We start from the raw sequence: 21983 nt of genomic DNA, 5'->3' as shown, positions 1-21983 counted from the left end.
TCGGACACACAGTAGCATTTCCTTGAATAATCTCCACATTTCTAATGTGCCTATGCGCTGCAGTTTCCTTCTCCATCCTATGCTTCCTAAATGCTGCCTAATCGCATGACAAATGACTTTCGCCCAGCTGTAACTCTTGCCCAGTGGAATACACCTATCTATTTCAATCGCAATAGGAAACTTAACAGAACTGTGATCTCCATTACCAAAGTGCTCACCTACTTCTAATTCTAACTACTGGTCGGGCTCATTACCCAGTACCAAATCTAATATGGTCTCGCCCCTTGTTGGCCTCTCTACATACTGTGTCAGGAACCCGTCTTGCACACAGTGGATAAAAACTTACCCATCTATAGTAATCGTACAATAGTGTTTTCTGTCAATATTTGGAAAGTTGAAGCCACCATGGCAACTACCCTGTCCCTCTCACTCCTATCGAAAATCATCTTTTCTATACTTTTTTCTACATCTCTGGAACTATTCGGAGGCCTGTAGAAAATTTCCAATAGGGTAACCTCTCCTTTCCGGTTTCTAACTTCAGCCCAAATTACCTCAGTTGACGAGTCCCCAAACATCCTTTCTGCAACTGTAATACTGTCCTTGACCAACAATGCCAAACGTCTCCCTCTTTTACTATCTTCTCTGTTCTTACTGAAACATCTAAATCATGGAATCTGCAACAACCATTCCTGTCCCTGCTCTGTTCATGTTATCGAAATGGCAACAACATCGAATTCCCAGGTACCAACCCATGCTGCAAGTTCATCCACCTTATTCTGCATGCTCCTGGCATTGAAGTAGACACACTCCAAACCAAATTCTTGCTTGCTGGTGCCAGCTTGCGCCCCTGAAACTTGATTGTGGACTTCCCTACTCTCAAACGTTTCTATACTTGAACTAAAATTTTGGTTCCCATCCCCCTGCTGGATTATTTTACACCCACCCCAATAGTCATAGCGAATTTCACCCCCCCTCACCCAAAGATATTGGTACTCCTCTGGTTCAGATGAAGATCATCCTGCTTGTCCAAGTCCCACCTACCCAGAATGAGCCCCAATTATCCAAGAATCCAAAATCCTCTCTCCTGCACCATCCCTGTAGCTACGTGTTCAACTCCTCTCTCTCTCTCTCTTCCTTGCTTCACTAGCACCAGAGCAGGGAGGGAATTTGAAAGAACGGATGGAAGTGTATTATGACCGTGTCGTTCAAACGAATGGTTTAGAGTTTGAGCTGCAGAAGGGCAGAGACGTGGAAGAGTTAATGATGTTAATGAGGTGCAAGTCGGCTTACATGGTGATGATGGGGATATGTGGTTAAAAACACATCACGAGGTGAAGGATGTCACCCTGGTTATGACGTGTCTGTTCAGACTCAAACAATTGCCAGGGAGAAATTTGAATCAGTGGCGAGGTATTTTCTCCTGTCACGTCGTCGATGATGCCTTCCAGCTCATCTCATTCACTTCCCTCAACCACACTCCCAAAACCCATCCCTCCAAATATGACGAGGACAGAACTTCCTTCTTCATCACTTTAAAATCTCGCAGCCTCTGTAGACATCATGTCATCCTTCAGTATTTCCGTCAGCTGCAAATGAACCCCAACAATTAAGATGTGCTTCCCTCCCCACCCCTATCCATTTTCTTTAAAGATCATTCCTTCTTCCACTAGCTTACAAAGTGCACGCTACCACCAAACCACCCTCCCCTCCCAGCACCTTCTCATTACAACACGAGATTTGCAAAACATCCACCAACACCTCCGCCCTCAACTCTGTCAAAGGCCCAAAAGGACCCTTCCATGTCCATCAGAGTTTTACCTGCATTTCCACGCATGTCATTTACTGAATCAATTGCTCCCTTTGCAGTCTCCTCGACATAGAGGAGAACGGATGCCTAATTACAGACAGCTACGGAAAACATTCCCGGGACACCCGTACCAAACAACGCCACTGACCCCTGGCTGAACAGTCAACTCTCCCTCCCACACAGCCAAGATCATTAAGCTCCAGGGCTTCCACCGCTCTTATGAACTATCCTATCTGTCCATCTTCCATCCCACCTATCTGCTCTAGCCTGCGTGACGACCTATCATCATTATCCTCACCTCCATCAGTCGATCACACTCTCAGCTACCTTGTCCCAACCCCACCCGCTCCCATTTGTCTCTCTTCGCACTCGGTTTACAAGCCTCTTTCCTGATGAAGACTCGTGTCCAAAACGTTGATTGTCCTGCTCATTCGTTGCTGCCTGCCCTGCTGAGATTTTCCAGCATCACAATTCCAACTCAGTGGTAAGGCAGTGGATTTTGAGTTAAGATTGAAGTCAGAGGCCTCAGTTTTGCAATGATTCAATTGTAAGAAATGTCTGCTCCAACAGGACTGTATGTTAGACATGTCAGTGCAGTGTTTGACCTGGAGGGAACAGGGAGGTGATCGTGTTCATATCCACCTGCTGACCTGCTCGTTCTCTGTGGTGGAAGTTGTGTGCATGAAAGATTCTGACAAAATTCTGGTCAAATTCTTAGTGTCAAAAATCCCTTATCTTCAGACAGATTCTAGAGTCTTTTGAAAGACGGTTTCACATTCTCATTTTTGGATAACATCAATTTCGCAGGATATTAGAAGGGGAAGGTTTAAAAATCAACCTCTCTACCATAGTCTAATGAAGCCGCGCATTTTATCTCAAATACAACTTGATCAGATTTCGAACATGAAAGGAAAAAGATCTCGTTCCAGTGTGAAATAAGTCGTTCACTTATTGTGTGTGTGGACCAGGTTTTTACCTGTCATCAGTCCTTGCACACCTCAATTGCAGTCATGGTGAGGAATGACTGTGGAAATGGAGGGATTCACTTCCCTGACTGAGCTGAATTCCCATGGACGCAATGATACCAGGAACAAGCGATTCACCTGCTCAGAGTGTGGGAAGGGATTCACTCTGTCTCTGACCTGCTGCGACTCCTGCTCGTTCAAAATGATGAGAAACCATTTTCAATGTCTGAACTGCGGAAAATGCTTTAAAACTTCTAGCGATTGGAGAACCGAACACCACCCTCATACTAATGAGAAACCTTATATCTCTCCGGACTTTGGAAAATGTTATCAAAGCTCTATGTGCTTCATCTCTGAGAAATATGCTCACATAAATAAGAGTCCATTAAGATAAATAGAGAGTTGACGTCTGACCCACGTGCTCACCCCGAATAGAGACCTCTCCAATTCCAAATCTATGGGACCGTGCTGTAAAGTCCGAGCGACAGGATGGCTCATCAACTTTCTCGCAATATTCACAGGTCTTTCTAAATGGCATGACTGCGGGAAGTGCTTCACCTGTTCCTGAATACTTACGTGTGATCAACGTGTTCACACTGAATAAAGACATTAATCATTATAAACGTTCCTGGGAACAGTTCGTCATCACATTGTGGAGAGACCTATCAAATATGTAGCCTGTGGGATGTGCCCTCTAGTCTCTGTAGAACTGATTTCCCATTGTTATTTTCGTATTGTGAGAGACGTTTCAAGTGTATTTATTCCAGGGATAGGTTCAAGCGATCATCTCAACTCTCAGTACACCATCTGGTTTGCAGTTGGTAGCAAGCATTTACCTGCTCCATGTGAGCAAAACAGTTAGGCCACACTTTGACCCTGCTGAGAGAATAGAGGATCCCACTGAGGGAAGGAATTCACTCACTCATCGACCCTACTGAGACAGCGTCGTGTTTACATATCTCAACAGCAATTGTTCTTCACATTCAGTTCTGAAATCAAAGTTTGAATATTCTAGATAACAATCAAATAAATCAGCTTTGTGTTAAATACGGTATCCAAGGTCATTGGAAGGATGGGATTACAGAGTATGTGAAGCATCAGCACAGGTTCTCAGGAAGAAATCACGTCTGACAAATGTATTAGAATGCTTTGAGGAGGTAATGAGCAAGTTCAACGAAGTCAAGCCTGTGGAGGTGACCGGCTTGAATTTCCACAGATATATGTCAAGGTGCAGTATGGCAAACTGCTATAGAAGAGACCATAGATTGAGGCTTGGCTGACTGGCAGAAGGCAGACAGTTGGGTAAAGGGGGGTCTTCTCTAGGATGGCAGCCCGTGACGAGTGGAGTTCAGCAGGAGTCAGTGTTGGCAACACAGCTATTCACATTATGTATGATGGATCCATTCAAAGGAACTCAGGGTGTTGTTGCTCCATTTGAAGAAGACACAATGACAGGTGGAAGGCCAAATCTTATTGATGAAGCGAACATGCTGCAGAATGACTTGAACGGACTGAGTGCTTTGAAAAAATATTTGCAGTTGCGATACTTTGTGGAAAAGGGTGAGGTCATATGTTTGGTGGTAAGAGTAGAGACATAGACAATTTTCTGAAAGCAGAAAGAATTCAAAGTTCAATTTTCTCTTATGTTTAGCATGCAGTTTCAGTTGGAGTTTGGGAAGGCAAATACAATGCAGGCGTTCAGTTCAAGCGAATAGGAAAGCAAGGGCAGAGATTTACACCTCAGTTAATAGGATGCACTGGACAGATGCATTTGGAACATTAGGAACAGGTCTAGGACCCATATCTAAGTGATGATATGTTTTGAGTGGTGGATAGGAGGTTTATAATGTCTGACTCAGTGGTGAGTACTAATGTCTTGCGGCCTCAGCGATGCTGGTTCAATATCTACTTTGGACGACTGTGTATTTGGAGTTTGCACATTCCACCCCAGACTAAAGATGTGTGGCTGACGTTCTTTGGTCATGGGAAATGCAGAGTTACAGGAATTGTGTAGAGATGTGTGTTTGTGTGTGTTTCCCTTCGCAGGATTAGTGGGGGCTTCTTGGACCGAATGGCCTGTTTCCACATTGTAGGTATTCCGTTAGAACAACGTTGATTGCTGAGATTTACGCCTTGTCATAAGAACTCTTCTTAAAAAAGGTGACAGCTTCCATGTAAACACATGGTTTCAAGTGAATCTCTTGAACGATATAAGGAGTGGAGGGGCATTCTTAAGGAGGACATCATAAAGGTCAATCGAGGATATGTGATGTCATCAGAACATAATGTTAAGTATAGTCTAAAAATTTTATACAAGTAATTAAGAATTTGAGACAAAATAGGACAACTTTAAAATGAAAGTGCTCTCTTTTGGCTTGAACCTCAGCAGATGGAGAGATATAATGTTCAGTTCGCGTCAGTTTACACCACGGAGAATGAAATAACTTGTACAACTAAATATTGATGTTTTGAAAGTAGTTCACGTTGAAAAGGGGAAGGGGTGAACGACCTGGAAAATATAAAGTTGGATATTTCTCTGGGATCTGATCTCCTGTATACCGGAAACTTGTGGGAAGTTAGGGAAAGAAACCTTTGGGCCTTCATAGAAATATTTTTATCATCTATCACGACGAATGGGGCGCCGAATAACTGTGGGATGGCTAATGTACCTTCGTTTAGAAAGGAATTCATGGAGAAGACTGGGAGCAATAGACGTTTGTGTCTGCTTATGGTCGTGGGTAAGTTGTTTGGTGCAATTCTAAACGATAGCATTTATATGAATGTTTAGATACAAGGAATGAATCCGGATAATCAGCATGGGTTTGCACAAAATTGATTGAGTTTTTTGAAGGCGTAACCAAGAAGATCAATGAGGACAAAGTGGTAGAGTTTGCTCACTTGGGCTTTTATAAAATCTTTTACACGGTTCCACATGGTTGACTATTTCATAAAGTTAGATCACATAGAGTTAAATGTAAGGATTCCAATTAGATATAAAATTAGTTCAATAGCAGGATGCTGGGAATGGTGGTGTAGGGTAGTTTTCAGACTGGAGGACTGTTACCAAATGTGTCCCATTGGCTAAACGCACATTCATTTTTTTTTCATTTGAATACATGATTTAGGTGGCAAGATAGAAGTAAGTTTGCAAAATTGGTAGTAGAAGGTTGTGAAGCGATTTTCTCGTCAGGTCAGTTTCTCTCTGGCCTCGAGTTTAAAAAGCGTTTGGGAGAAAAGTGGTGGAGGGCCATTCGTCCATCGTGAAGCGCACGATATCAGACATCCATCTATTCTCGTCCCGGTTTGCAGCAATGAGATTCTCTCTGTGATCTTAAATGACATAACAATGGTACTGATGGTTGACCTGGTCACACCGATGAAATCCATTTGGGGAACGTATTTACATGTTCACATACAGAGGCAGTCACACAGGCACATTCCCCGATAGTGACAGAGTCCTCAGGATTCTCCCCACTCCATGTGCTTTATGTCTGCAAGTTTCTCCGGAGAAAGGCGGCTTTAAGTGGAATACAAGGCACTTCGCAGAAAATGTGCATCATTGCGGTGAGCCGTGATATGAAGTGGATACTGAGCTGAAATAGTCCAACACGCTTCTCATGTGTAACTTTCAATAACACAATTCCCACCAAAACAAGCCGTCTGGCTCCTGGGACCTGACAGGATAGCGCCCAACAGACATTCCTCACAAAAATCAACGGACACACAGCAAAATCTAAACACTTTCACGTCTCGTCTTGTTCTCTTTCTGTCCCTGTCACACCTCCAGTTTCCCCTGAACGTTCAGCCCTGATGTCAATGAGCTGTTTGCTATAAACACAGGCACATTGAGAAAGTAATCTTTATTTCAAAAGCAAAGCCAGGGAATGTAAGCTGCAAGGGCTTGCTCTCGGCTGGGTAATGAGACATCACGGTCTCATCGTCCTGATTATCATATAGACTGATTCCACAAATATGCACCGTAACAGTTATTACCAATTGAAATGTGCCAATGTATACCGTGACTGTCAGAAAGATCAGGGGAGAGTAGCTTCGACTCCTTACTCGCGGGGGAAATTTTGCAAAGAATGTCCTGTTACTTCACAAACTGTCCACCTCGCAGTTGGCCCTGGCAGTGTCTAGCACAAAAATGACCTTTGGCCCACTAAGTCCGCACCAGTCACCTGAACTGTTCTGATCTCATTTGGCGTCACTTTGAACAGAGGGGCAAACGTATTCAGTAATTGAAGTGTACAACTAAATGGGTATTACCTGCTTTGGAGTCTTCAGCCTTTTCCATCCTGACAGATGGTTGGTTGCAGATTACGAACGTTCCTTGCCTGAGTTATCTGCATTTCACCTTATCCTGCGATTTGAATTTCAAAAAGAAAGCAGAGAACAAGCACTCTTCAAGTTCACTCTCGGCTCTCAATTACAGTCAGCAAAATGCTTAACTGCATGAGGAATCCACAGTGGAGTTAATGCACATTGTGTCAACCACTTGGCCACAACTGCAGAAGCACGCGACTAAACTTGTTTCATGTTATTCCTCCCTATGGAGCTGAGGGACAGGCAATCACTGTTCGGTTTGTTTCGATAGTGTGAAATGTCAGGACATGTTTGGACTGTGTAATCAATCTCGATGGTTGAAATGGTCATTTAGTTAAAAAGAAAGGGAGAGATTGCAGGATAAACTAAACAGATCTGGCAGCATCTCGGGAGAGACAAACAGACACAACGAATCGGAGCTTCTCCAAGATTTTCTCAGAACACCATTTTCTCTCACAGGTAATGTCATACCTGCCGAGTTCCTTGAGCAGTTTGTGTTTTTGTTTGAGATTCCAAGTGTTCACAACCCTTCACGAGCCATTCAACAATACAGAAACGTATTTGTGGTTGCTCACTGGATTTGGTTTCCGTATGGGTACATATTACTGATCCTATTAAAAACCCGAAAGTGCACAGCAAAGGAGTCGGATGGATAAGAACAGCGACCACTGCATGCGGGGGTACACCCTCTCAGTTAACAGCCAAACGAGAGAACTAATTGCTCCACAGAGGCTGGGGAGTCCCTTGTAGTAGGCCCCTTGCAGGATCTCCTAAAGCACACTGTCAGTGAATTCAAGCTTTCGCTTGCCCTTCGCATAATGAAAATTGTCTTCAATTTGTTTAACGTTTCCAAAATAAATCCTGGAACATTCATTGTGGACAATGGGAACAGTTTGATCTCACACTTTGCAGACACATGCATGACACAGGGAATCAGCTGTCCTAAAATTGAAACATTCTCCCCCCTTCGAGCCTTATAAGGATATTTTTCTGACCTCGTAAAAACCCTGAACTGTGCGTACAAAAAACACAGATTGTGTGAGAACAGCTGTCGCTCTGTTCCTGGGTAGTGGGAGAACAGCAACCTGTCAGTGAAGAGCCGGACGCATTGACTAACATCGCCGCAGAGACTGATGAGCCAATTGTGTCAATGATCCGCAATGCAAGCTGCAGCCTGCTCCTCCCATATTGAAAATCGTCCTTAATTAGTATGACTTTTCCGAAATAAATCCTGGGCAATTCACGGTGAAGACATGGTAATAGTCTGATCCCACCCTTTATAGACACACACACGACACCGGAAATCAGTTATCGTCCTACAGGGATCGTCTCAATTCCAGCCTTTCAGTGTCCTATCTGTTCCCTAGTTTTCTAATTGCCCCGGAGCTGAGATGAGGTTTGACATCCTGACGTGCAGGAACGAGAATCCTTCAATGTCACAGATCAGTTCATGTCCGGAGTACATCAGAGTCAAAGTACCGGCCTCCGAAAGAACTGAAAGATTTCTAAACTGTCTCTGCCCTGTCGGCCAGTTCGTCCTTCATTTTCCTCTGAATCCGCGTCGAAAGGAGTATCGAAAGATTCACAAAGCTCAAGGCTGGGAATTCTGTTTTGCTTGTTGACAGTTTTCCCACTTGACAATTGGCACCATTTTCCCAGAATCTTTTCACAATCCTCTGCTTTGCACCATGTACAGAGATAAATAAACCTCCATTTGGGGAGAGATTCACGACTCTGGGAATGTTTTGTTTGGAGCAAAGAAGATTAATGGGAGATTCATTGGGGACGTTTATAATGATGTGGGAGAAAGAGCTGTGGATGGGCGGGTTAATGGTCAGTAGGAACTGCTGCGTCTGATCAGGGCAGTAGACCGGAGGACGAGGAGTGAAGACGTTTATTGGAAAAACATAACTTGTTTCAAATAAACTCAGTGAAACCTACATATATCCTATGCAGTTTTTTTTTTTAATCATCTGTTGATAGAGAGACAGAGATAAAGTTTTGAGTTAGATCCGTTTCTGGTTCATAACGCAAGTTTCCTGTATGTCAACAAATGAGCAGCCTCTGAACATATCGAGTTGTTGAGACTGTTTTTCTGGAGTTGCAGAGATAACTCATCCAACAAGAAATCATTTAAAATTAACTGTGATGGAAACATGCTCGGAATTGATGAGAGATAGAATGGATATGAAGGATCAATTTTCATGAGCAGAGAGATTAATAATATGGCAATGGTCGAGTGAAAAAAGATGTACTTTTATCGCGCCTTTCAGCTCCACTCCAATCACAGGCACTGAAGTACCTTTGAAGCAGATGTGTCATTGTCAATAATAATGTGCGTATCAGGGCAGTTTGTTCAAACAGAGGTCAAAAAAGAAAACTCAGAACTGGCACTGGAGACAGCAGTGAGATTGTGTTTTACTTTAAAAGTTTGTTCTGCTCTACTTTATATCCAGAATAGTGAAGGACCGGAGATCCCAATCTCAGGGGAAGGGGTTACACAGTTATGAAATAAATGAAGAGGATGTTCTCACATTCAGAGAGTAGCAAGTATGTAGAAGCATTTACAGCAGAGGCCTTTCAAGACTGGTTATATTCAAGGCTTCAATTATCTCTCTGTTAATAACATTGAGCAAGTGGCAGTGTGAAATGTGTCCAAATTTGCTGACAATACACACGCATAGGAGAGCATGTTATGATGAGATCGTGGCCATATGCATAGGCATATAGATAGTTTGGGTGAATGGGGAAAACTTAACAGATGCAGTTACCTGTCCGGATTATGAGGACATGCACGTTGGTCGGAAGCGTCAAAAGACAGAGTACTATTAAAATCGAGAGAAAGTTGAAGAAACGTGTGACACAGAGGAATCTTATGGCACAAACAAAGTTTAGTATCATATTATTTCACTGAAAAAAAGGATGGCTTCTTTTCCGATTGCTAACAATGAAAGAGATGGTTTCCCAGGAAAGAACAAAAGTAACTGAAACTAATAGCCGAAACGAAAATTTAGAAAAGACTTGATCTTTCCAATGGACGACATTGATGTTTATGGCTCTCTAACATTTGTTTACAATGGGGTTGGGTGTGGGAAATAGGGGGGCTGGGGAGTGGAAGTCAGATTACCCACGATAACTCTCATCCTCCATCTGTCTTCGTCATTTTGTACGTTTTATTTCGCATTTTGGTTCCTGTGAGTGCCCTTGTAAACTATACCCGCTGGTGACTTATTTCCCTGGTTGTTCTTCATCACGACCCGAAAGAATTTAACATTCATTTCTCCTGAATCTCGGTAATCTCTGATCAAATGTCACCAGAACCTCGATATTTTCCACGTCTGTCTGCCTTCTTGCAATATTAATTGATCTGTCACTGTGTTACTGTTGCACAGATCAAGAACAAATCAAACAGCATCAATAGCATCTAAGATGTAAACGCAGATAACTGCAGATGCTCCCCAGAGTACTGCCAACTATGCGATCACAGAAGCATACATTGTACAGCCAGGAAACTCAAAACAACAGGAACACTCTTTTGGGCTGCGGAGCTGGTTGTATTTCTCAATCAGCAATCGAATTTTACATTGGTGATATCAACAGTTCCCTCACCCAAGGAGCTAACTAGTGCTGCAGACGAAGGAGAATGTGAGAACTGTAGATACTGGAGATCAGAGTCAAGAGTGTGGTGCTGGAAAACACAGCAGGTCAGGCAGCATCCGAGCAGTAGAAAAATCGATGCTTTGGCTAAATGCCTGATGAAGTATTCATGGCAGAAACATCCAATCTCCTGCTTCTTGGTTGCTGCCTAATCTGCTGTACCTTTCCAGCAACACATTCTCCATTGCTGCAGACTGTCAAACATTCCAAGCTTCTAGCCACGGAATCAGCGACACTCAGTGTCATGAGTCAACCTACTGCGGACACCTGGCAGTGGTGTTTTGTGTCAAGTTGATCTTCAAGAATGTGTATCGTGAGTTGTCTATCCTTTATAATGCTTCCTGCAGTCACTACATGCAACATTGTTTTCCCAAATTTATCCTGCCTTTGATGGCTATTTGGTCTAATTTTGGTGAGTTGTTGTCAATATGTCTTTCGGTTTATGCTGTCTCATACATCCGAGTGGCCAGAGGAGTCTGGATGTATGTGCCGAGACATACTTTTACCTATAATGTAGAGTGCTTCGCTTGTTGGTTAATGGCATGTCCTTCTGGCGTTGGTTTTGACAATGAATCTGCGCGAATATCTGCTTTTGCAAAATATTTCTGGAGGATCCACTAAACAACACCACTGACTGTTCCGAGTAGCAATGCACAGCGATGACGAGGATAACAAATTCGATTGGGACAACACATAAATATTAGGGCCAGATAAACAGAGGGCAGCCAGAGAATTTCTAGAATGACGAGACTCATCCAATGACTCCATCAAAAAACATGTTGATTTGGACCCAACATACTGGGACATGCAAAGAACGACAAGAACCAGCAAATTAAAGCAGTGGGGAATAAATCAATCCACTTCGAAACGCTGCAGGACAGCAGCGCTTCAGACGAGTTTCATCTGCCTTGAGGATATCACCGAGAGAGGGGAGGAAACGGCCGCAAACCAACTTTCCAAAACCACCGAACATCCCCACAGCATCTGCACCCTTCACCGGAACTACAGATCTTTACACAAACCTTGAAACCCTGAAACAGTCAGAGATGCCCCAGCCGGAAAATGAACCCTGGCCTCTCACATGACAACTGAGGTTACCAAACGCCACACGGTGGATGTCAGAGCTAACTGAGCCTGCAAGCTACTTGTGCATGCTCTTGTCAATGACACCTGCTTGATTATCCTCATCTCATTTTCCATCATTTATCATTGTATGCCTCAAGCATTACAAATTCACAGTTAATTATCTCTGAAGGTTATTAGAATTTCTGCCGCTCTGACATATACAGACAGTGATGTCCAGATTCCAACCACTCGCTAGCTGATAAAGTTTTTTTTTATGTAGAGCTACTCGAACATTTATGAATCTTATCTTAAATCTATGATTGATTGATCCATTCATCATCGACAAATTTTTCGTTAAGTCTACCCAATCCATGCCCCTCATTATTTCCTACATCTCAATACTGTCTCCTCTCAATCTCTCCTGCTCTCACAAAAGCAACTCTTTCATAGCTGAAGTTCTTCAATCCAGACAATATATTGGCAAATCACTTGTGCACCGTTTCCACAGCTGTCATATCGCTTCTTTTATGTGAATTGCAGAATTATACATAACACGCGAGCGAGAGACGAATAAACACTTGAAATAAATGTGGGGAATTCACAAACATTGGTCTTTTCCAATAAAGTCTCTTTTCCTCGATACCTTTCTGTGTCCTCTTCATGAACCCAGTGCCCCAATGAACTCTGGTCCATGCAAATCAACACTTTACGTGAGGATTGATAACCCAACCACATCATCTGATTGCCTTAAGTGGGTTTAAAGCTGCTCATGGTGGTATTGGGGCACGTTCACCTAACAAGAGTGACAGCTGCAGCACTAACTTAACGGTGTCAATGTGAAAGTGAATGTTAGTTTGTGCAATGTCCCAGTGACATGGGAGGAGGGAGGGAAAGGAAGAATAGTGCTTGTGAAAGGGAGAAACTTCGCCGAGATTGGGTGCAGATAAAGTTTGAAGAAAAATTTCATCACCTTCAAGAGCATTTTAACTTTAAAAATTGATTGTTTCCCTTCTGCGTTTGTTTTGGAAGGGTTATGTGGAGTAACATGGAACAACTGCGCATGACTGATACTCGGATTTGAATGGACGTTGCTGCGGCCACAATGCAGACGACGAGCCACTAAACGATCACATGAAAAAATAACCAAATGCAAAAGCAATAAATGCAATGGCTGAGATTGGCGAGGAACAACACCAAATGCACAAGAGGATAACTTACTGAGATTGGGTTGTATCGTCATCTTCGATGTCCTCAGTGGCTTTGGAGACTCCATCATTGAGAATGTTGAAGACTGAGTTCGATAGATTTCAAGAAAAGATGAAATGTGCAGGCGAAGCACACAAATTGTTGAAATGTAAGTTTCAATAACAACGATGTTTCACATCGTTACTTTACCAGTGCCTCGAGACAAGGTAGTAACTACGCTTACACACTTGAATCACACCGGTTTCCAGGTCTTGAATCAGAGAAATTTAGTGACGCAGTGGCGAAGATCCGATCGGAAATTGAGAGTGGAATGAACGCGTGAATCTCTACTCTTTCTGCCAGTGATCAAGTCCGTGAGCATGCAGTCCTTCTATGAAGGCAGAGAGGCGCGTGAAACGGCCAGGCTGGGAGCTCCAAACTAGGCCGGAGCTACTTCTGCTGACATGGAATAGGGAGCTGTGGGAGAAGAGGCTGGGAGTTCTAACCTCGTCTGGATACACTTCAGTTGACATGGCGCAGGAAACTTTGGATTGATGGAAAGTATCCTGAGCGATTTTAATCTGAACTAAAATCGTTTTTGGCAGCATGCATTTTTGTGCATTGAGGGAGGATCTGCCCCAGGAAATTGTCACAATTATCAATAAACATTTTGCAAAGACTGAACTCGTCTAGGAGTATCTGTGCATTGTGAAATGGGCTAAATATCAGTGCACTCTGACATTTCTCATATTCTGACTCTGCAGTCGGTTAATTTTCTGGAAGGAATTTTAAAAATCGTTTTTGTTTTATTCAATTTCCTGCTAGCTTGTTCTGGTCTGATCATTGATTTAACATAAACAACCGAAAATTAATATGATGTTGGGATTCGGTTCGAGGTTCTCTCGAATTACAGAAGAACAACAGGAGAGCAGAGGTGAAATTTTTCAGAACAGCAGTAATCAAATTGAATGAATGGGCAGACAGAGGGTGAAAGGAAGCTTCATGGGGATAAAAGTATTTTCTTTGCAAATGAAACTACCCGCGTCACAAAGTGTCTCACCTGGACTGACAGGAATGGAGTTTATAAGTCCTTCTATATAGAGTGAGGTGGGGAGAATGTAAACACAGCAAGCTCCAAAAAAAAACAGAAATACTTGTTCTTTTCTAAACCTCAGTCCCGGACTGACTAAGATGACCTTTGGAAAATTATTTTGCACCATGACAGAAGAGGAGTAACAGATTCGACCACGGAAACCAAATTACATATCAAGATAAAATCATTCCACTTTATTCGCTATATCCTCCCTTTTTGACACATGGTCCTCACTGTGTGTTAATTGGCATGGAATGGGAATAATGATCGCGGTAGACAGGGTTTACCAATGGGGCCACACCACACCCATTCCCTCATTCTGCACCCTGCCATTGTCCATTCACGCTTGTCCTTCGGAGTGGCCTGCGACTCGACCTCCCATAAGTCTGCTTTGGATTACAAATATTTGACATACACATGTCAACTGATCACTTGGCGTCTGCTGGGCTGCCGTCCTTCCCGCTGAGTTTGCATTCACATTGCCTTGAGAACGGGAATCGTACTTTGTTGTGTGGGCTTCACATTTACAGACAGCGAATGATTTAGGTGGTAGGACCGCTTCCAGAAGGTCAGAAGTCAGGCCACGGTGTATTTTGGGCTTTCCACAGTAGGTTAAGAAGCCCCTGTGTTTCCACAGAGTTCCACAATTATGTACAACCCCGTATGCATATTTGCTGTCGGTGTAAATATTCACTATCCTTCACTCAGCCAATTTTCATGCCTCAGTCAAGGCAATCAGCTCTGCTGCTTGAGCTGACAGATGACAATGGAGTGATTCCGCTTTGACTACCTCATGGGTAGTTACTACAGCATACAAACACAAGTCTGGCCTGTCCGTTTGCTCCTGAATGCTGACCCATTCACAAAAAAAGCCATATCCTGATTCTGAGTTTGTGAATCCTGCACATCTGGTCTGGGTTGCAAATTTTATTAGTTACAGCGACACAGTCATGTGGGTCTCCGTCTCCTGTTGCGGCGATAAGGCTAGCAGCATTACGGACGTTACATCTCGTTATTGTAATGTTAGGCATCTCCAATAGCACAGTATTGTTTCTGAGCCAACGTGCTGCCGACATGTGTGCTGTGTTTTGCTCGGAAAACAGTAAGGATGCATGTGGGTACAGTAGGGTTAATTCTCCAAAGCCGACTGTGTCCCTGGACGCTGCAACAAACTTTTTCAGCTGCAGCCACGGGTCGCCGGCATATCGGCAATCCTGCCGCTACGGGGTCTAAGTTTAGCCAAAATGTAAGCTACCTGCCTCAATTTTCCCACATTATCCTGCATCAGCACAGATGTCATGCATCTACCGTTTGTATAAAAGGCTTGTTTGGATTCGGAATCCCCAGTTTAGGTGTGGTTTGGAGCTCCATTTTCAATTCAACTGTTACGGTCTCTGGTTCTGCAACTCTTAGCCATTGAAAATTTCATTTCGGGGGGCCTCAAGGGTTGTGTAATATGGGATAAACATTCTACAGTAGGAGCGCATGACCAAAAAGAATAGCAATGGTTTCTTCGTGTGAGGCTTTGGAATTTGCTGGATTGCTTGAACTTTGTTTGACCAATGGCCTTCCCTTGTTGAGAAAGAAGTGACCTAAGAACTTCCCCTGTTGCACAAATTATAATTTTGCAAAACTAACTTTGTGCCCATTCCTGGCTAGATGGCAGAGCATCGCAAGCGTATCTTTCTCACATTGTTCCTCTGTTGGTCCTGCTGTTAAGCAGTCTTCTACATACTGCAGAATCGCTGACCCCGGGGTTAAAACAAGAATCTCCAGACTCCAGCATCGAGCCGCATTAATTATGGTGGGGGACTCACAGTAATCTTGACAAAGTTGCTTGAATGTACATGATTTGCCTTTGAGTGGAAAAGTGAACCAGAAGTGACTTTCTGGGTGTACCGGTACACTAAAGAAGACATTTGCTAAATCCATAGCAGAGAACCATTTACTGTCAGGTGGAATTTGAGCTAATATAGTACAAGGATTAGGAACATTTGGGGTGGACGGAACAACAGCATAATTGGCTACCTGCAGGTCTTGAACAAAGCTCCGTTTCCGCGATTCACCTGGAATGTTTGCCATTTTGACCGGAAAAATGGGGGTTCTCACCGGTGATTAATCACAGGAAATTATCACTCAAGCCTTAACGAGGGATGCAAAGTAGTATCCTTTGACAGCCTCGGTTTTAACGGGTCATGTGTCCTGCATGGACGATACTCAGACTTCGGGGCTATTCTTATGGGTTCACAGCTTTGAATGAACCCCACATCACGTTTGCCTTTTGCCCTGCACTCAGTCGGGACCTTTAATAAGCTTGGGTCCGAGACATCTACCAGAGCTAATCGACAGGCTACCCTCTTGGCAGGGGTTACCAGGACTGCTCTATCTGCCTGAGTTAGCCACTTTAGTTTCTTCATATCTGTCCTTATATCTGCATTGAATCAGATACGCATTTCGTCGTTGAAGACACAATCTTTCATTTTTTTCTGCCTGCAGTACCCATCGTCTCAAATCCAGCCACCTCTCGCTGGATGCCTTCGCCAATGGTACGTGAGGAAATGTGCCTTCCACATCAAAAGATACATTCGATAGGTTGACACTGACTGCACATCTGTGATCATTCCAATAAACTTCGCACAATACTAACTGAACTGGTTTAACCGATCTCCTCAAACAATCCTTCTCACATAATTTGTACGGGCCATCACGGTGTATGTGTGCTGTGCAGTGCAGCATATCCCCAGCAAGAAAATCTGTGTTAATGGAATTAACATGGTTACTTGATTGCTGGGCGAGCGAATCGATTACTGAACTTATGGCTCTCTGGCTTAATCACCACTCATAGACATGCATCGGGGTCGTGAGTCGTAATTTACTGCTTGTGCTGGTAAACCTTCTTTTCATATTACCTGCAAGCCTATGATCGCGAGCCATCTGATTTAAAGGACAGATTTCCGACAATAGTAATGAGAATTGGAATGTTTCATCATTGCTGCTTCTGCACAATAGGGGTGCGGTTAAGCTCTTTCGTATCACGACTCCTGATGCACCCACGAAGTCTTCTCTCTCAACTGCCTTGATTTAAGGACTGAATATGTTGCTCCTGTATCTCCCAAAAAGGTAACTAGCTTACCTTCCACAAATAATACATTTTCCCTTGATACGAGAATTCGCTTCTTCTTATCAACACCTCAAGTTCAGGGGCCTGAAACATTCGAGTTACTTTCCAGATACGGAGGGTTTTTTTCTCATTCCTTGACTGTTGATATGGTAGTTCACTGGCCTTGTATGTTTGCTATTATTTCGGCTTAACTTTACTTTTTTTTCAGTCTTTCTGCAACACTTGCATCTGCAAAGTAATTTACTTACTTATTTGTTTCCCTGTGCTTTTATTGGTTTCAAAATAAATGTTAATTTTCCATTAAAATTGACATCACATTATTTTACAGGTCGCGGCAATAGCCCAGGCCGAAGTGCCTGTACTGCATCGTAACGTTCTATGTTGTAAGTTACATTTCCTGCGTGTTTCCGATATCTCTCCTTACTGTGAAGCTTCTCGTCACATCTTCCACAGATTTGTATGACCTTAATTTAATCGAGGCAACTGTATTTCCTGCTCAGAATGTGAGCTCTGTCCAATGGAGTGACAAAGCTGAGATCACTTACGTTCTGTCCAGAATCAACAGAAACTATCCCGATCTTCCAGTCTCCTGTACTTCAACATTACAATGTGTTCCCACCCTTCTGGCTCTCTGCCTGTATCCCTGATGAAGGGTTGTTGCCCGAAACGTCGATTTTACTGCTCCTCAGATGCTGCCTGAACTGCTGTGCTTTGCCAGCACCACTCTAATCGAGACACTGTGTTCCCAGGCCATAATTTCAGTCTCTGGTCTGCTGCAGTGCTCCTTCAAGGCACAACACAAGCTGGAAGACACGCAACTCATTTTCTACCGACAGACCATGCAAACATTAGGACTCAACATCGAGTTCAATCATTTTAGAAACCGTCCGCCCTCTTACACATTCTTCACCCACCCGCCCTTCCCATCAGTTGCGAAGACGGATCATTGGACTCGAAGTGTTAACTTTCCTTTTTCATCACAGATGGCCAAGAGCTGCTGATTTTTTTCAGACCTTTTGGCTTTTCTCCTGAGAACTTTGTTTTTCTATTTTAATCGCCAGATACTGGAAGCGTCTGATTGCTGGAGGAGAATTTCCCAGGAGATGAAAAGAATGGCAAGAGCTTGACCACTCCCATTGTGAAGGTACACGAGCTAGGCTGGGGATGTTTATCTAAGCGCAGAGAAGGCTGAATGAGAAACCGATTAACCTGCTCATTTTATGAAGAGGATAGATATGTGTGAGGATAGATATGCCTGTATTGGGAAGGAACAGAGTGACATAACTGAAAAACAGGAGACAAGGATGAGATTTAGGAAGAATACTTTCACCTATAGAGTATTGATTATCTGGAAATCATTGTCTGAACGTGTGGTAAAGGTAAGTGTCATGAGAACGTTTTAGCAGTCTGTAGCCGAACACTTGATGAGCCAGAGCACAAGTGGAAAAGGACCAGGTACCGGAAAGTGTGACAAGGACAGACAGGCGCGAGATGGGTGTCCTGAACGCAATGAGTCAAAGGCAAACTTGTGTGCTTAAGAGTGGATGCTGTCGCGGCTCTGTGGCGCAATGGAAAGCGCGTTGGTCTTCTACATCTCTCTTCAGGTGGTTATTCAAAGGCTGTGGGTTCGAATCCCATCAGAGTCGAGTTTTAATTTATGTTTTGCAAAGTGGTCAGACCAGACTCGGCTGCTCATCTGCAAAACCAATAGTATTCGTATAAAAACCCAACTCTCTCGAAAAGGAATATTTTCTTCTCACATATTTACATTATCGATGTCTACTTATGGTAGAGATCGATAAATACTTTCACCTATAGAGTATTGATTATCTGGAAATCATTGTCTGAACGTAGCCAGTTGTCGAGCCAGTAGGCAACACGATGGTGTGAATGGGCTGGAAAAAGACATGAAATTGTTGTGTCAGCCATGATATCAAATTATGTGGCAGGGCAGGATCGGTGTTAAGAATGGCCTCCTTCTGCTCCTTTGTGTCTGTGTCATTTCTGGCCCAGTTTTTTTAAATAATCACAATGAGGACGATATGAATTAAACGCCAAGTAATATTTTGTTTTCACCTCCACATCGCTTCCCTCCCAGCTGGAATAGACAGCTCTTGTTTCAGCTTTAGATCAGACAGTGGAGGATTCTCACAAGTTCTCCTTTAGGCTGAATGTTCCTTCACATAGGTTTCCAAGTGGACACATGGAGCAAGCAATTGCATGGATGCTGGGGATTCAGGGACAGATTTCCCCTTTGCTGGGCTGGAATACTGGCCACGGTAATGAACGTGAATGTCTGACATTTTGAATCTTACTCTGGATTCTTGCGACTTTACTAATTAAACTGAATTTACTTTGCCCTTGCAGAAAATTATCCAATCTTCACTGTGCATAAAAACCATGCCACGTGCTCGTGCACGTAGTATGCTGAACATTGTTGATGTTGTGTGCAGTGTGGGTTGATGTGTCATATGAACAAGCCAAAGGAAGTTGGTGAAATATCAGTGAATCGAATTGTCTGACGAATTGAGGCCGATAGAAGGAGAATCCCAGTACAATGGCCACACAATATTGCATGTGATCAACGCAGGAAGCCACGGAAAACGTCGGCAGGATTCAATAAAACCGATTTTCACCTCATTTATGTATGGCATTTTCCTGAAACTGATGTTTCATAATCGATGAGCCATTATCAGTATAACCACCTCTGCTCTGCGTTTCATTTCAGATACACAGAAACAATTGAGTAATTGGGTTGAGGGGCCCAGTGGTAGGATCAGGAGCCGTTCGTCATCATGAGACGGCAGATCCAGTGGTGCAATTAGTTAGCCTGCTGTACTTGCATGACAGAATGGCAGTACATGAGCTGCCAAAGTTGCGCATTGGATTCTCGCCAGGTGTTTGTTTTACTGATAGTGACCAGAGATGATTGCAACTTCAAGCTGAAGAACAGTTCAAACCCGGAATATTAGACTGCAATGAAGTGCTTTTGGCATCAATGTTGCACCGTTCTGTGATACCAATCTGAATAAATCTGACCATCATTTTGACATTATAAGCCGTAAGTTTATCCAATGATCATTTAATTGCCCTGAAGATTGGTGAGTCTACGACTGTTGAAGGCAAGGCGTTCTGCACCCTCACTATTCTCTGAGAAAGGCATCTACCACGTCATCTATCACCGTCAAATTACATCGATCTGCCCTTGTGCCGACCTTCACCATTTGTAGAAAAAGGCCTTCACTGTCCACCTTACGGCAACCACTGATCATCTTTTATGTCTCTCTTAATTCACCTCTCAAATTTCGTATCTCTATCAAAAACAGCCTCAAGTCCCTCAGCCTTTCCTCGTAAGACCTTCCCTTAACAGAAGGCAACATCCGAGGAAATTTCGTCTGCAAACTTTCCAATGCTTTCACATCCGTACTATAATGTGGCGACCAGAAATTCACGCAAATCGACAAGTTTGGCCATACCAGACAAATTTCTGGTCCTGCAAAGATATCGTTTGGCCCTGAAACACAATCCCTATCCCAATATAACCTAACACACTGTGCTCATTGCAAGCAAATCCATCAAGGTGTGTGTTAACTTTCAGAGTTTTATATACATGGACGCCGAGATCGCTCTGGTCATCTAAACTTCCAAGAATAATACAATTAGCCCTGTAATTCCTACTGCTGTTCTTGACAGGCCCGAATCATATCCTAGATATTCTTTTATTCTTGAAATGACAAGCTTCAGGGTTTTAAATGACCCTGACAGCTTTTCATGTCCCCTCTTCACTCTGAGTCGCTCTCTCTTTTGCCCCTTCCTTGCTAGCTTTTAATTTTCAAGTGCCCTAACTCAGCCGTCATAGTTCATGTTTACATGCACCGCCTTCTCCCTCTTGACAACAAATTCAACTTTTTGAGTAAAAATTGCTTCCTGTCTCAACCTCATATTCCCTACATGACGCACACATACTTAGCAAGGACATGCATGAGCGCTTCCCTGAACAAGCTCCATATTTCAAGTGTGCAAAACACCTTCGGTTACTTTCCCATCTGGTGCATTCTAACTCTTGCCTGCTCGCATCATACTGGCCTTTCTCCCAGCGGTACCTCATGCTCTGCGATATATATACACATATATATGTGTGTATATATATATATTCCTATCCATCACTAAATAACCATACCGAATTGTGGTCACTAGCACTAGCACCAAATAGAGAGGCAGTCACGCAGGCACATTCCCCGATAGTGACAGAGTCCTCAGGATTATACCCACTCCATGTGTTTTATGTCTACAAGTATCTGCAGAGAAAGGCTGCTTTAAGTGGAATACAAGGCACTTCACAGAAAATGTGCACGGTTGTGGTGAGCCGTGATATGAAATGGATACTGAGCTGAAATATTCCCAAACGCTTCTCACGTGAAACTTTCAATAACACAAATCCAACCAAAACAAGCCCTCTGGGTCCTGGGACCTGACAGGTTAGCGCCCAACAGACATTCCTCACAAAAAACAACGGACACACGGCAAAATCTAAATACTTTCATGTCTCGTCTTGTTCTGTTTCTGCCCCTGTCACACCTCCAGCTTCCTCTGAACGTCTAGTCCCGATGTCAATGAGCTGTTTGATATAAACACAGGCACATCGAGAAAGTAATCTTTATTTCAAAAGCAGGGCCAGGGAGTGTAAGCTGCAAGGGTTTGCTCTCTGCTGGGTAATGAAACATCACGGTCTCGTTGTCCTGAGAGAGTAGCTTCGACTCCTTC

The 21983-nt window shown here is 43.4% G+C and overlaps 1 non-coding gene across 1 annotated transcript; it reads left to right on the top strand.

Moving 5' to 3' along the window:
- Positions 1-18773: 18773 nt before the first annotated feature.
- Positions 18774-18865, top strand: trnar-ucu (transfer RNA arginine (anticodon UCU)). The gene is given in 2 exon segments: positions 18774-18810; positions 18830-18865. It is a non-coding gene; the product is annotated as a tRNA-Arg (tRNA).
- Positions 18866-21983: the final 3118 nt, after the last annotated feature.

The sequence above is a fragment of the Chiloscyllium punctatum genome, chromosome 13 (assembly GCF_047496795.1).
Source record: "Chiloscyllium punctatum isolate Juve2018m chromosome 13, sChiPun1.3, whole genome shotgun sequence".
NCBI lineage: Eukaryota > Metazoa > Chordata > Chondrichthyes > Orectolobiformes > Hemiscylliidae > Chiloscyllium > Chiloscyllium punctatum.
The sequence above is the reverse complement of the archived record's forward strand: the minus strand, read 5'-3'. Positions and strand labels throughout refer to the sequence as shown.